This window comes from Candoia aspera, chromosome 16, assembly GCF_035149785.1.
Source record: "Candoia aspera isolate rCanAsp1 chromosome 16, rCanAsp1.hap2, whole genome shotgun sequence".
NCBI lineage: Eukaryota > Metazoa > Chordata > Lepidosauria > Squamata > Boidae > Candoia > Candoia aspera.
Genome location: NC_086168.1, coordinates 7172970 through 7188053, shown reverse-complemented (window position 1 = coordinate 7188053; position 15084 = coordinate 7172970). Strand labels below are relative to the sequence as shown.

The following is a 15084-nucleotide window of genomic DNA, read 5'->3' as shown; positions in this document are numbered from 1 at the left end:
CAAAGCTCAGGTGTGTATCAACATACAGCCATAAATAATAATTAATTTACATTTATATTACCAAAGGGAACAGCATCATCTATAACTACTCTGAATGGCTCTATCCCATCAGTAGTATTGATTTCATAAGGGAGAGTGTATATGATCAATATCCCCCTTTATTATTAAAGCTAGGGTAGCACCCAGCACTCTTAGAATACCAATAGTAATTGGGAGAGTTGTACACCAGCAAGATTTGCAGTATCTCAAATTGCCAATCCCCGATTAAAGCACTGGATTTTTACAACCTGTAGGCACAAGCCCTGCGCAGGCAGGATTGAACATACATTTCAAATTACTAGACAGGAGAGCAAATCCTTCGATGGCCAGATTCTTCTTTTGTGCTCTGCAAAAGAGGTGACTGCATTTCTTTTGAAATCATTTGTTTTTAACCACTCCCATGTTTTGAAATACAGTATGTTCGTCACAAGTTATATCACTGGCAGTTGATGACCAATGTTGTATCTATACACATAGAAGATGTTAGGGTAAATGTTTGAAGTAAGCACCAACAACGGGCCTGGGCATTTCTGAACAAAGGTGCAAAAGAACTGTGACCTCCTAACATTAATCAGCCCTTCCACTGTGTGAACATATCATAATAGAATCAGTGTTAACTGAATTCAGAGAAGGAAAGGTGCTACAGTCATGAAATGAGACAATGTGCGTGTAGATCTGTCCAGGGTAGGCTGGCATTAATTGTGATGGCCACAGCTTGACTGGATGAACAGCAGAAATAGAAATATAGGTGTTGGTCTTGGCCAGGAATACATTTTGCAGTATTAGCTTAAGCTACAAACCCATCTTGATTAGTCATACTTGGCTACAGTTACCTCTCTACTAGGTATACCCATTTTTGCTACCACAGTGACTGCAAGTGTTGAGTAAGTATGTTCAATTGGACTGGTACAGCACATAGAAAAGGTAAGGACCATTTATCAACCCTTGCCATGTACTCACAGAGTCTCTGAGAACATCCATCTCATGTGACAGTGGAAATTATCTCAGTCATGGTTCTCTTCTGTTAAGAAAAAAGGTTACGGGTCACAAATAGTATCAGCCAGACTGAGTTGCTCACTGCCTTCAATGTATGGCCATTACACTTCGCTTTTCTGCCCAGTGCACATTTGCAGAGACTCCCACATTAAAGCCACATGGTTGTTAAGGAGACAGACTCTTTAGCCAGGACAACATTTTAACCGATACTGTTTTAAGCATTTTTCTCCTATCCTGTTTTTTTAATCATTTGATTAATTTCTGCTAGCCATCTTTAACTGCATAAGGAAATATATGATATAAATATTTTAAATAACTAAAATAAACACAGAGTCATATTCTGAAAGGGGGATTCCCTCCTCCTGTGTTTACCTGACTAGATTACTGTTCCTGTTTCCCTAACTGCAGGAACGGAGTTGACTTTGGCTGGAATTTTGAAGCAGTGAACTTAGGAATTTTGAAGCTCCGACTGAGATTTCCTGTTGCAACTGGATGAGCAAAATGCCTTTTCAGACAGTTCCCATTTCTTTGCTGTAAGTTGCCTCTAACCAAGTAAAGATATCATAATATATTTCTTAACTTACATAAGTTAAGAAGTAACAAAAGTGTAAAGTGCACTTGGAAACACTTCAAGTCCAGCTGAAAAGGCAAGATGCTAGAAGTCATGCTTAGTACAGTCCTATGCATCTTCCAACAGAAATGCAAGGTCCTGTTAAAACTGAGACTAATACACTTGTAAGCGTACAGGGGACTCTAGCCTAAATTGTTAATACACTGTTTACAAAGACTTAACAAGTTCCATTTAGAAGAAATAACAATATATAGAGCTTCCCAATATTCTGGTTCTAAACACACTTATTTAAACAACTCTCTTCAATTCTACTGGAATTTCTAATGAAGTAAGAATAAATTTCTGTAGATTTAAAGCCAGTTCTAACTCACTGCATTCCTCACTCTTTCTGAGAAAAACATAGTTGAAATCATTTGGTGATTTCCAAGTAAATGCACTGAGCTACAAGGGGAATACCCCCAAATTTCAGCATCATGCTTATGGACAATTCAGGCAATCTGCTTACAGATATTCCCATGAATCATAGATTCCACAGTACTAGGATCTATTGTGTTTTTTGGGACAAGGGTTTAGATATTCATTTGCATAATACAGCATTTGTATGTTGCAAATTTATCACGTTAAAACATGTCATTTTTTGACTCAGCATACCATGAAACTCCAATGGCAGTACTCATATTTCACAAGAACTGTCATCTATGTACGACGTTGATTGGCATTTCATATGCTCAGTTCCCCAGAACTGAATACAAAGTACTGCATAAAATAACAGCACAACCCTCTATATGAGCAATCATTGCCTCATTATTTTGTTTTGATATTATACATTACACTGAAAGACAAATACCATCCCCTTTTTTCAGTCAGACTCAAACCAAGTAACTTACCTTTAGTACAGCATGCAATTTATTTTACAAATCACAGACGGGTCATTTTTTCCCCAGTTTTTTCAATTTATGGCTCCAATTCCTTTAGTAATCATACTGTTTACCCAAAGGAAGATCATCTGGACACCATTCCTCCCCCCCACAACAGGAAGAGTAAACAAGACAAAGTTCAGACAGAAGTCTGCAATGCACAGCTTCCACACCTTGTTTAAACACCCCTGAATTCATAACTATTGATTCATACTGATTGCCTGTAAAATAACATATCCTCATTTATAAAACAGATACCTTATCAACATATATAAGTCATTCTCTCACACACTAAAGCCTGCTAGTATATATATATATCCTTCCTTCCTTCCTTCCTTCCTTCCTTCCTTCCTTCCCCTTCCCTTCCCTTCCCTTCCCTTCCCTTCCCTTCCCTCCCTCCTTCCTTCCTTCCCAGAAAAAAAGGGGGAAAAATCAGCATGGAGATGAAAGGGGATAGAGAACCGAACTGGGAAGCCAAGGGAAGAGAAAAAAGAGGACCCAAAACTGGATGAAAATGAGGGGACTAGAAGAGGTAACTGGACTGGCAAGGAAAGAAAGGGAAGACTTACTTAGGTATTACAAAAAGGATTAGAGTTCAATAGATAGCAGTCCCTCAGCAGGCTAATCTTCAGAGAAACCTACGCTTTTCAGCAGTGATGTCTGCAGTTATGTATACCTCCTGCCTATTCCTCTGTTTTCAAAAGCTTCTCTTATCAGTGAAGGTGAGACAACCCCATCAATTTGTTAACAGCATGTGGACAGAGTTTAAAGATGACTTCTGATGCAGCTCATTTTTAATGGACCACTGCATTCAGAAGAGCCACTGAAAGGTATGTCATTAGGCTCCAGCCCCCCCCCCCTGCCCCCACTTTATGATTTTAGCTTTATTTAACAGGTTAAGGAGCAAGGAGAAAAGTTCACTTGAATAAAACTGAAATTTGTTTGGTACAAGGAAAAACTATACACACACACACACACATGCATACATACATACATATACATACGTACACACCCATACTGCTTCGTCTGAAAAGCGAGTATTGGCTGTTTTAGATTAGAATCAGAAAGGGGAAGACAGTTTTTCAACTGGCTATTTTGATATTATACAATACATATAAATTAATAATATTTTTATTTACAATAAAAGCAACTTCTTAGCGTATTTAAAATTATGAGAATACATTCGTCATGAAGCTATTTGTGAATCAAAGCTATTTTATTTATTTATTTATTTATTTATTTATTTATCAAATTTGTCGCCGCCCATCTCCTCCCACCAGAGGGACCAGAGGCACTATCAAGGAGACCACATTCATCTTGAAGACATACACACAAACACACATTTCAAAATGCTAACTGTGATTATTTGAAGCTCTGTGTGTATCTCCTACCGGTGCTATTTTTGGCATCACAAACAATATGTACAAATCCTAACACTCCTGCTAAATACAGCGACACTTCACTGCAGACTGCAAGACAATCAACTTAAAAACACACAACTGACACAACCCTAAATTAAATGCCCCCTTCCAAACTATACTTAGCCACTGACTTCGTTGTAAACAAGCACTGTAACCAAATGTGTTATCACAATCTGCTTCCCACTGTTTACTTTTATTTTAAATATATATAAATGTTATCCTGCATAAGATGCTTTACAGTAAAGCGACATGTTTGGATGAGTTGAATTCAAGATATTTTGAACTTCAATACCAGCACATTGCTTAACAAATGGACCTTCCATTAAAGATTCATCTGATTCGTCTCTTAGGAATAACCATAATTAAAGCTCTACCGTAATAACTTATTTTAAAACATGCAATCAATAGGCACACAACCCAAGGTAAACTGTCCAGTACTGTTAAATTCTAGCCACTACAGACTACCAGGCCATATTGCAATCATGTATGTTCACGACAAATTTGAATTATTTCTGTCACTTTAGGGAAACGCATCAAAAGATTCAACAATTTCATTGAACGGTAGCGTATGTGCAAAATCAATCACAGAGTAACGCTACAAGTTGAAGCTTTTAGATCTACTATTTCAGCATGCTCTTCTTAACGAACATGTATATGTTTGACTTTTCAAATGGCAACCAAGATATAAAGGCAACAGCAGAGACCTCATATTCTCTAAACAAAGATTCAAGCCGACACTTAAAAGGCTGTCAGTCTGCCTAACACATGCACTGCATTTTTATTTCATAAGCTTGGCTCTACGTTGTTCCCGAACATCCCGAAAACCATAGGTGAAGCATAGTACCACTGTTACTCACAGGAACAATGCAGGTTAACATATCACTCAAGATATTATGGCAAATATTTTATAGAACTAACAATCCTGTGTTGTACTGACTCATGTTAGAAACCAAATAAGAAAAATTATGCATCCCGTGAATACAATGCAAAAAATACTGACTCAATGCTCTTTGCATTTATGACCATGAAGATACAAAGACGTGAATTAAAAAAATGCTTTTTCCAAGAATAAATATTTACTTTGGTTATCAGTGCCAAATACAGCTATTATTCCCTTTCATCAGCCTATCTTCAGTGAAATGTCCACATGTGTGGAGCACCGGACGTACAGGTTACATGCTGCCCTGTGTTTTTACATAACTAAACTTTATTGTATTTCACGTAACTTCAGTTTTCTATTAATCTTTAACCCACACTGTTTGGGAATGCACTGCATGACATGGGATATACAAATTATTAATCACCTGAAACAAACGATAGGGCTCCATCTGTCATAGGTGAAAAGATAAAATTTTTACAGTCGTGGGGAACTCTCTCTAGACTTGAGCCAAATATGAAATACGCTCCTTAGCTATTTCGGTGGTGTATGACACAGATGGAAATATTCAGAAATGTAGGCCACAGACTGTCACCCAAGCATGGAGGTTGGGAAAAAGACTTTGTTATGAGATGACCTATACTGTGAGATTATGAGATTCAGGTACTAGGAGATGAGGTGTCCAGAAAGAAGGTCTATGCACATTGAGAGAATATGTACACTACCAACCCTATGGATTCTGAAAACTGGGGACATCTTCTGATCTGTCATATTCAGAATTACACTGAAAGTGGAGTCACAGGGCTCCGAAGGATACAAGCAATTTAGCTGTAGCGCTGAAAGGATGGAAATGCGCTGATTGGAATGGCAAAGTAGTGGGGCATCCCCAGTAGCGCATCCTCCTCTCTTTTGACATATTATGATATAATCTGTTTACCCATAACATATTTAAGCACACAAGCACTGCTTCACTCCATTACACATCATGAGAAAATACTCTAACGCACTATGAAGACTGGGTACACCTGCCTAGATTTTTTTGTTAGTTACTGGCTGCTGTTGTTACCCGTTGCTAACATAATGTTGCATGTGTAAGCAACTGGATGTAAAAAAACAAGCAAAAAAACTTTTTTTCTACATGTACATAGACACAAATATACAACTTAATTACTGTATAATGCCTAAACAATTTATACAAACCTCTCTCTCTCTCTATATATATATATATATCCATCGTGCTACTCTGTTTTGCAGGAAGCCATGTTACACAAAACATAGAAAAGGAGTAAAATCTAGTAACCAAAGGAACTAAGGAACGAGGTCAGAAAAAGAAAAGGAAATATAGCTAAAACCCACTTATACTAAATAATTCACTATACTTCTTCCTATCTATTACTGCAAGCCATCTTTGCTGTTACCACATCTTTACATCACTTCATATCCCTCCTTTAATTCTCATGCATTTGCCTTAAATTCTCATATGAATATATATATGTAAGAATGCATATATGTGCAAGCATATGCATACAGTATACATGGATATACTAAATACATGACGAAGAATTTTTAAACAGAAATATGAAGTGTGAGTTGTAAATACGACACACACATGCATAATCAACAGATGCATAAATGAGAAACCGTAAAATTTATGAAATGTTATAAACCCAGTATGTCTATTATTTTTAACACACCTTCAAAACGATACAGCATGTATTATAAACATTACATACATCAAAATACCGTACATATAACACTGAGTATAACACGTGGCATTGACCAGCCAGAAACACTAATTAGAAATATTGGATGCGTATGCTACCAATTTTGCTTGTATATATGTGGCACACAGAATATAGAAAGGCAAACCATTTTCAACACAAATCTATAAATTGTGTATGAGAAACGTTACACACACAAGTGTACAATACTGCACATAAAGGCAGTGCCTGATATTGACCAGCCAGAAACACTAATTAGAAACAAATATACAAATAAATAAACAACACCACTTTCTACAGAAGCCCACCTAGCCAGGCGAATTGCCAACATGCCATACCCACGCAAACTTGAAACAGAAATCGATAAAGTGTGTGTTGCAAAAATGTTACAGATACACACACAAATAGATAATCCTTGTAAGCTGCCCCAGAGTCACTTGGGTGAAATGGGTGGCTACATAATTGACACACGTCAAAAAAACAAACAGACAAAGGAAAAAACCCTGCATAGAAAGGCCACACATGAAATTGACAAGCCCAAAATGCTAATTAGCAATAAAGGAAATAGGTGCTGCATACCTGGCTGGTGTCTATTATGTTGCTGCATAGTCCGATACAACACAGATAATAGAGGCAAAACAATATTATTTTATTATTATTATTATTATTATTATTATTATTATTATTATTATTCAGTCCTTGTTTAGGACTTGAATTATTAAGTTTATACCAGTCTTAGACTGTGAATCTAACTGTAGATTGCCCACACATAATAAAATAATATTATCACTCACAATAATAACAATATAAAAATACCTGTTGTGAGCCGCCCAGAGTCCCTGGGATGAGATGGGTGGCCAATCAAAAATCAAATCAAATCAATGACTACCACATTCATCAGAAGCCCACCAAGCCTGGCCAGTTACCACAAATAGACAATCCTTGCAAAGCTGCCCCAGAGCCACTTGGGTGAAAGGGGTGGCTGCTGCACATGGCATCAATCCATCAATCAACAACTCATGAAATTGACCAGCCCGAAAGGGTCCTTAGCAATAAAGGAAATGGGTGCTGGCACCTGGCTGGTCTCTATTCCGTTGCTGCATAGACAGATGCAAGACAGACAGCAGAGGTGGAATAACAACAAAAGAAGGCAGAATAATAACAATAGCCATCATACCTGTTGGGAGCCACCCAGAGTCGCTTGGAGGAGAGGAGATCTGATCAGATCAGATCATATCATATCATATCAGATCAGATCAGATCAGATCAGATCAGATCAAACCCAACTCAACCCAACCCAACCCAACCCAACCCAACCAAATCCAATCCAATCCAATCCAACCCAACCCAACCCAACCCAACCCAACCAGACCAAATCCATACACCATGCCACTTTCTACAGAAGCCCACCGAGCTGCCAGCCTGCCATTCCCACGCCCACCCCCAACCCAGCAGGGTCCCTCCGAGGGCCCGCGTGAAATTGACAAGGGGCGCCCCCAGCCCGGCAGGGGGACGACCCCTTGCCCCCCGCCCCCGCGGATGCTCGAGGGGAGCCAGACCCACCTCTGGGGGCGCGGGAGCAGCGGGGCGGGGGGATGCCGCGGGCGGCGGCGGCGGCGGCGGACAGACCCGCATCGACACGTCCGCAAGCAAGGAAGGGGGCAGCAGCGGCAAGGAGCCGGGCGGGGGGGGCTGCGGCGGGGGGGTGCCTCCCCCTTCCCCGGGTGCCGGGAGGGGAGGGGCGGGGAGGGAGCGCGCGCGGGGACCGGACCCTCCCCCACCTGCCAGTCAAGCTCAGGGGCGGGGGAGGGGAGTCGCTCACCTGCTGGACGGGGGGAGGGGGAGGGGCGGCCGGGCCACGGAAGCCCCCCGCCCCGCCGCCTCCGCGAGGGACGGAGCCCCCCCCGCCGCCGCCCACGAGTCCGGGGGGCTGCCCGCTGCTGATGGGGGGGGGACCGCGGCGGCGGCGGCGGCGGCGGCAGAGCTTTCAGGCGAGCCGAGCCGGAGCGACGACGGCGACGGCGGCGGCGGGCGCCGAGCGACAGCCGCGCCCGCCACTCCCCGCGCGGGCCTGGCCGCCGCCGTCCAATGGCGGCGCGCGGGGGGCGGGCGGAGGCAAATGAGGCGCGAATGCGCAAGAGCCGCCGCTGCCGCTTTGGGAAACTGCGGTGGGGGGGGCGGTCTGGAATGGAACAGCGGCCGTTGGCGCGGAGGGAGGGAGGGAGGGGGCGAGAGTCAGCCTGGCAAGGCGGGGGGGCGGTCCAGCCGCCTCCGCGCGCCCCCTTCCAGGCCCGCGGTGCGGGGCATGCCCCGACCCTCTCCCCGCACCGCAATGCACAGATTGCGCGGCCGCTGAGCCTGGCTGGGTCAGCTTGGGCGGACGGGCGAGAGGCGCGGCGGTTCGACGGAGCTGCTGCGTGGATGCCAGCGCCCTGCGAGTTTTCTGCCCCAGCCGCAAGGTGGGTGGACCCCCGCTGGGGGAAGGACCAGGTCCGGGACAGGACCGATCCTCTTGGAGAGCTCAGCCCTTAAGAGTCGGTGGCACCTGAGCAGTCAATCAACCCATGCAAGGACCCAGTGGGAAAGGTGGAAAGGAAGAGGAGAAGAGGCTGCTGAGCAGAGGCGAGGGGGATGGACTCAGTTACAGGGGCGAAGAATGCATGGTCAGAAGACCTGAAAGAGCAAAGTAAGGACAGACCATCCTGGAGAAAATCTGCGTGGTCACGAAGAGTCAACGCTGACTTGTTGGCACACAATCCATCAACTGCTCTCTGGGCAAGCCATGCAATTCCTACAGGAGTCCCTAATGCTGGGAAAAGTGGGAGGAAAGGGAAGCAGCAGCAAGGTGGGTGGGTTCAGTTAGAGCGATGGTGGTTGGAGGACCTGAAGGACCAGGCTGAGGATAGATCCTCCTGGAGAAAATCTAACTATGTGGTCACTAGGAGTTGACAATGACTCGATGGCATGTAATCAATCAGATAACTGACCATAATAAAGAACGTATTTTCTCTTTGTCTCTGGGCTATTGAACAAGCCACCGCTGGTGCCCAGGTTCATGCAGTCATGGTTTGCAAGCCTCAGGGGTGGAATTCACCCAAGACTGAGTTCATCCCAGTGCAGCCAACATGGCACCAATGTTGGTAGGGAGGACTTCAGAAATAGCACTGCTAACATTTGAAGTGCATGCAGAGAAATGGAAGTACCCATCAGCGTATAAAAAACTTGCAATGTACTAGGAGAAACCATTTGATTTAAAAATGAGACTTGTATATTTCCCAAACTGGAGAAGATTACCCCAAGTCATTGATGAAATAAGAAGGGAAAGCCATACCTCACAACTACTGTAGTGGTAATCTTTTTTCTTATTCGCTACCCACACTTCCTTTTGATAGATGAGTGGGCATATACATTCATTTAATAAATAATGAGTAAATACTTGGGTTTACATTCATGGCAATGTCAGTAATGAGTTTTTCAAGAGACAGTTTTGAAAAAGAGGAATTAAAATGCAGCAAAAGAAACTCAAAACAACACAAAAGATGGGTGAATAAAAGAAGACACCCACCTTTCTAATGCACTACCTATTACAGGATCCTGGTGATGCCTTCATCACAAAATTATTATCTCCCCAAGAGCAAGCTAAGCACAGGTGCACACTTCTTTTAACATTAGTCAATAGCCCAGAAATTAGAAGAAATATATAAATGTCAAAATCCTGAATACAGACAAAAAAAAAAAAAAAGACATGCGTTGGCTAAGTCAAGCAAATAAGATTGCAGGCATCTCCTGGGAAAACAGCCAAGATTAGTTACGTGTTGACATCCTGCTCAACTACTTGGTACTGTATTGAATATACTTTCGGCACATGACAAGCCTTGGTTGGTTGGGTTCTGTTGGTATAAATAGAAAGAATAACCTTCACGATCATAAGGCTGCTCTTTTAAAGAAAATGAAATACTCCAGTACAGAAAGGGGCCACCATTAAACTCTGGAATGGTCAAACAAAGAGAACCAAATATAACAGTCTGTTCCTCACAGTTCAGGCAACAGTAAACTTTAAGTTAAACCAGCAGAAAATAAAATACTGAGGAAAACATCTTGTCTAGAATTCATTGGGAGTTCATGTTTACTTCCTGCTTAGGGCAGGTATAATGAAGGACGGTGTTGGACTTTTTTTATCATAAAACAAACAGGAAATGTGATTACCTGCAGCAAAACAGAATGGTTTAAAGTACAAATCCCAGGAAGCAATTTCTGGTAATTCCCTTTCTATTCATGGAAGGGTGGGGGTGTGGGGGAAGGCTGGATAATAAAGTCAGGAAGCCTGGAACTCTCTGTTCGTATTTTTTTCACTCAATTTCATAATGCCCGTTTCAAGTACACTCAATTTCATAATGCCAGTTTCTAGTTCCATCATCAGTTGCTTTATATAACGTAGATCTTAGTTTGAATTTCAAGATCCCTCTTCTCAGAGGAAGGCTAATATAAATAAGAGGCATTAACATCAGCTTCCCCTTGAATAATTTCATCTAGACAGGCTGCTGAAGAGGTGTTTGCATAATTTGCATAATTTATATAATCCTTTTACAGTTGGCTTTTAACCACGTTTTACATGGACATTCCAAGCATTGCAATTGACCAGAACATACATTTGATTTAAAATGGTGCCTTTGCTTTCTACACCGTATTAAAAACAGTTCCTGAATTAAAACCTGCATGCTATGACGTCACATGTGAAAATGCCTTCCAACTGCATCATGTCTTTGGTAACGATACCTTCGAAAGTGCTTGGGATAGGGTGGGACTCCCTTTGGAAACTGCTACATCCCACAGTTACTCAGAGATTCCTCTTGAGTTTCTCTAGAGCCAGAAGGTAAACTTCAAAATAGATTGCGATGGGAGTTTGGGGCAAAAAATAATTCAGCAGAAGACCCACTAAGCAGGCTCATTATTGAGTAATACACATTATCACCTAAAGAGACCATTTCCTTAAGTCCTTTAAATCCAATCTAAAATTACGTAGCTGTAATTGAAATGGAAACTATATTATCTGTCAATTCCTATTATAACTTGGATTCATCCTGGGAATTTTGGAAATGTACTTACCTGAACCTGGCGTTCACTGAACTAAATATGACTAATATTTAAGCCTATATGTATGTACATATCGTATGAGACGGCTCTAATGAAACATCTGCAAGAAGACAACAAGGCTTGGAGAGCACCATGGAGTCCATGGTTCAACCCTGAACTACAAATACTCTCTTCGATTGGTAGAAAGTGGTATTGTCTTGGGGCTCCTTGTAAAGTGCCCTCTTAGGTTTATGTTTTCCCCCATGTCATTCAAATCCACACAGAGGCCTTTATAGGGACATTAGGTCAATCTACATTGTGCCCCTAATAGAGAAATTCCCTGGGAATCCAGATAATTTTTATGCAAACCATCTCCTTCAGGATCTAGAACCACACATGATGCGTGCAGTAGCCAAATTTTGTGCTGCCGCAACGAAAATAAAACACAACCAGCTGAAGAAGTAATTACCCTTGTTTTAAACATTATTTTTTAAATTGAAATATCTTAATAAGTTGCTAGAGGATATATATATATATATATATATATATATAGTTTTATACTTATTAATGTTTTAGACTCACACTACCTAGGCAACAAATGTGTTAATGTAGTAGTTGAGGAGTGAATGCTATATTATTATCTGTTTTATTAGTTGGTAGCATATTATTGTATTTCTTTGTTTTACTTGGTGTTTGTCCTTTTACATTTTGCTGGTCATTGACCGAATAAATATTATTGATTGATTGATTGACATTTATGCTGCTTACTGCTGAAGCCTCTTATTGTTTCACCTGAGGAAAGAATGTGTAAAAAAAAAACGGGGGGGTTATATTGGTTCATACAAGCTGTTGCTCAGGGAAGCTTGGTTGCTGTTATTCTCTCCAACTCTGCTAAACTACTAGACTGTTTGAAAGCACAGGCCTGCAGGACAAGAAATTACAACTTTTTATAACTTTATAGTCGTAACACACCCTTCCTAAGCTCCAGGGACAGGGTGTGCTTGGGATCACAGGGCAAGAGTAACCCAACGCACTCGATGTTCCTAATATAGGACGAATATAAGACAAAAGACTGATGATTCAGCTGATCATGTCTGTGCTTGCTTCACCTCTAGGATGTGTTAGACCCAGGGTGGTAGCAATTCAGACACCGATTAACTGAGTCACATACAGGAACACATAGATAAAAAGCAATAAACTTTCGAAAGGGAATCTAATTGCTGATATCTAATAAAAAGGCCATGGGTGGTAGCTAAAAAGAGGAGGAAAAAGTGGTCACCCATACACACACACACACACACACACACAAACACAAATATACATATACACACATATACACACACAAATATATATATATATGTATATACATACACACAAATATATATACACACAAACACAAATATATATATACACACACAGACACACAGACACACACACATACCCACACACACACTCTCCATTCAATTGTGTTCAGTTCTCAAAGACTGCCTGGCCGAGTCCCTGCAGTTTTCTTGGCAAGGTTTTCAGAAGTGGTTTGCCACTGCCTCCTTCCTAGGGCTGAGGGAAAGTGACTGGCCAAGGGTCACCTAGCTGGTTTTGTGCTTAAGGCAAGACAGACTCAGTCTCCTGGTTTCTAGCCTGGTACCTTAACCACTACACCAAACTGGCTCCATAATATTAGTAGACTGCAAATCTTATCTTCAACCTTTACCAACATGAGAGATGCAGAAGTTCAAGAAGATCATGTGGAATGTCTTTTTTCAGGCCAGGAGAAAGAAAACCATGTTGACTTTAATGAGTCAACTCTTTAAAGCAGCCACGTGTACTTTTTAGGCCCACCCAGAACCCTGAAAAAAAGAGGGGTTGTTTTAATGATTAGCACTGAGGTGCTGTGTTCACCTCCCTGGTTGTCTCAGTCCCAATCATGGCTGCAAGAGTTGTGGGTCAATTAGAGACTTCATAGATCTATAGAGCAGAACCTGGCTCTGAACTTGTTAAAAAGCTCTCTTAGTAACCATCCCATTTTAGCAACAAGCTTACAAGCTTCCTCTTGCACTATGAGAACAGTGTTATGAGATCAGTCACACTTATTTCAAGAACTGCTTTAACACCTAAAAATGGTACCTGAATTGAGGAATGTTTGTTGAAAACAGGAAAAGGCTTGAAAACAACAAAACTTTTGCCAAACCTGGCGAGAATCAGAGGGTTGCAAGGGACCTTGGAGGTCTTCTAGACTTCCAGCCCAAGGCAGGAATCCTCATACCGCCGCAGAGAGGTCCAAGGTCCAAGGTCCAAGGTGCCTCTGTATAAGTACAAGATAATGCTATTGATTTTGAGAGGTCTTGCAGCCTTGTTCTAGAAGGGCTCAGAGAGAACAAGTCTACACATCAAAGCACCTTTTTAGTGAATGTAGTATTGCTTATGTTCCTGGGATAACATTGAGACAAGCAGCAAAGTAAAGTAAAGGGGCAAGTAATGGATCCCATGTCCATGGCTGCCTTGTTCCCTCAAAAACATGCACCGAATGCCACGTTCAGTAGCTTCTATGACAAATTCTACTTGGAACTCATGAAGTGGCAGTAGGCTGACCCTCATGAAAGATATTGAAATCAGGCTGTCTTAAGTTGAACAGTTGACGCCTACCATTGAATGTTCACTTTCGGTGCAAATGTTTGGCTTTTCAGCGCTTCTCTCTCTGTTTAGGAGGAAACTAACCACCCAGATGGATCCCAGTCCAGGTTTTGACCGAGGAACAAGATGAGGCACCCTTAATAGATAAACTACCCTGAGGACTGATTTTGAGGACACTTTCATATGTGTAGCTGCATTCTTGTCTACCCTTAAGAGGGTCCTTAAGTTGTGCTCAAGATTCAGGCCAGGGTACATGAAATACAGAACTGTGTGGTAGCCCCAAAACAATCGCATAGTTCACATGAGCAATTATTGGAAGAGAGGCGTCTTCTGTGTCAGCGTCATTGGAATTCCTATCTCTTCCAATAATTCCTAAATAATAATTCCTATCTCTTCCAATAATTCCTAAATAATAATTCCTATCTCTTCCAATAATTCCTAAATCTTACATTACCATTTTCAGCTTACATATCTTGGACATCTGTGGATACCTGTCATCTCTGGAGATAGCCAGAAGGGACACTTAATGTCTTCCGTCAACCATATCCAAAGTGGATAGGCACTCAGCGGCCATCCGTTTTCAATCAAAATGAGTGCTTAGCTATTTTGAGAAAGAAACATGAGCATTTTAACCACATGACTCACCTCTGTGACACCCTTGGGTGAAAAAAGTAGCTGTTGCTAGAAAAAGAGAAAAATAAGGAATACATACTGCGTATTCCTTTGTTACTGTAAAGAGGCAGCGAGGGAAAACTAAGCATAATTGCACAGGACATCTTAGTACGTGCAAATAAATTGCAGATAAACAAGTGTCAGGCCTGAACAATGCGTGTTTTGC

At 41.7% G+C, this 15084-nt stretch overlaps 1 protein-coding gene across 4 annotated transcripts in view; it reads right to left on the bottom strand.

Moving 5' to 3' along the window:
- Window positions 1-8433, bottom strand: part of RALGPS1 (Ral GEF with PH domain and SH3 binding motif 1) — a 127028-nt gene extending 118595 nt beyond the window's left edge. For 2 of the 4 annotated variants that reach the window (XM_063316323.1, XM_063316325.1), the window contains exon 1: window positions 8374-8428. The gene's annotated coding sequence lies outside the window, so the exon portion shown is untranslated. Of the gene's footprint in view, window positions 1-8373 lie in introns of all 4 variants that reach the window. The other 2 variants (XM_063316322.1, XM_063316321.1) reach the window with 2 other exon arrangements.
- Between the last annotated feature and the right edge of the window lie 6651 nt (window positions 8434-15084).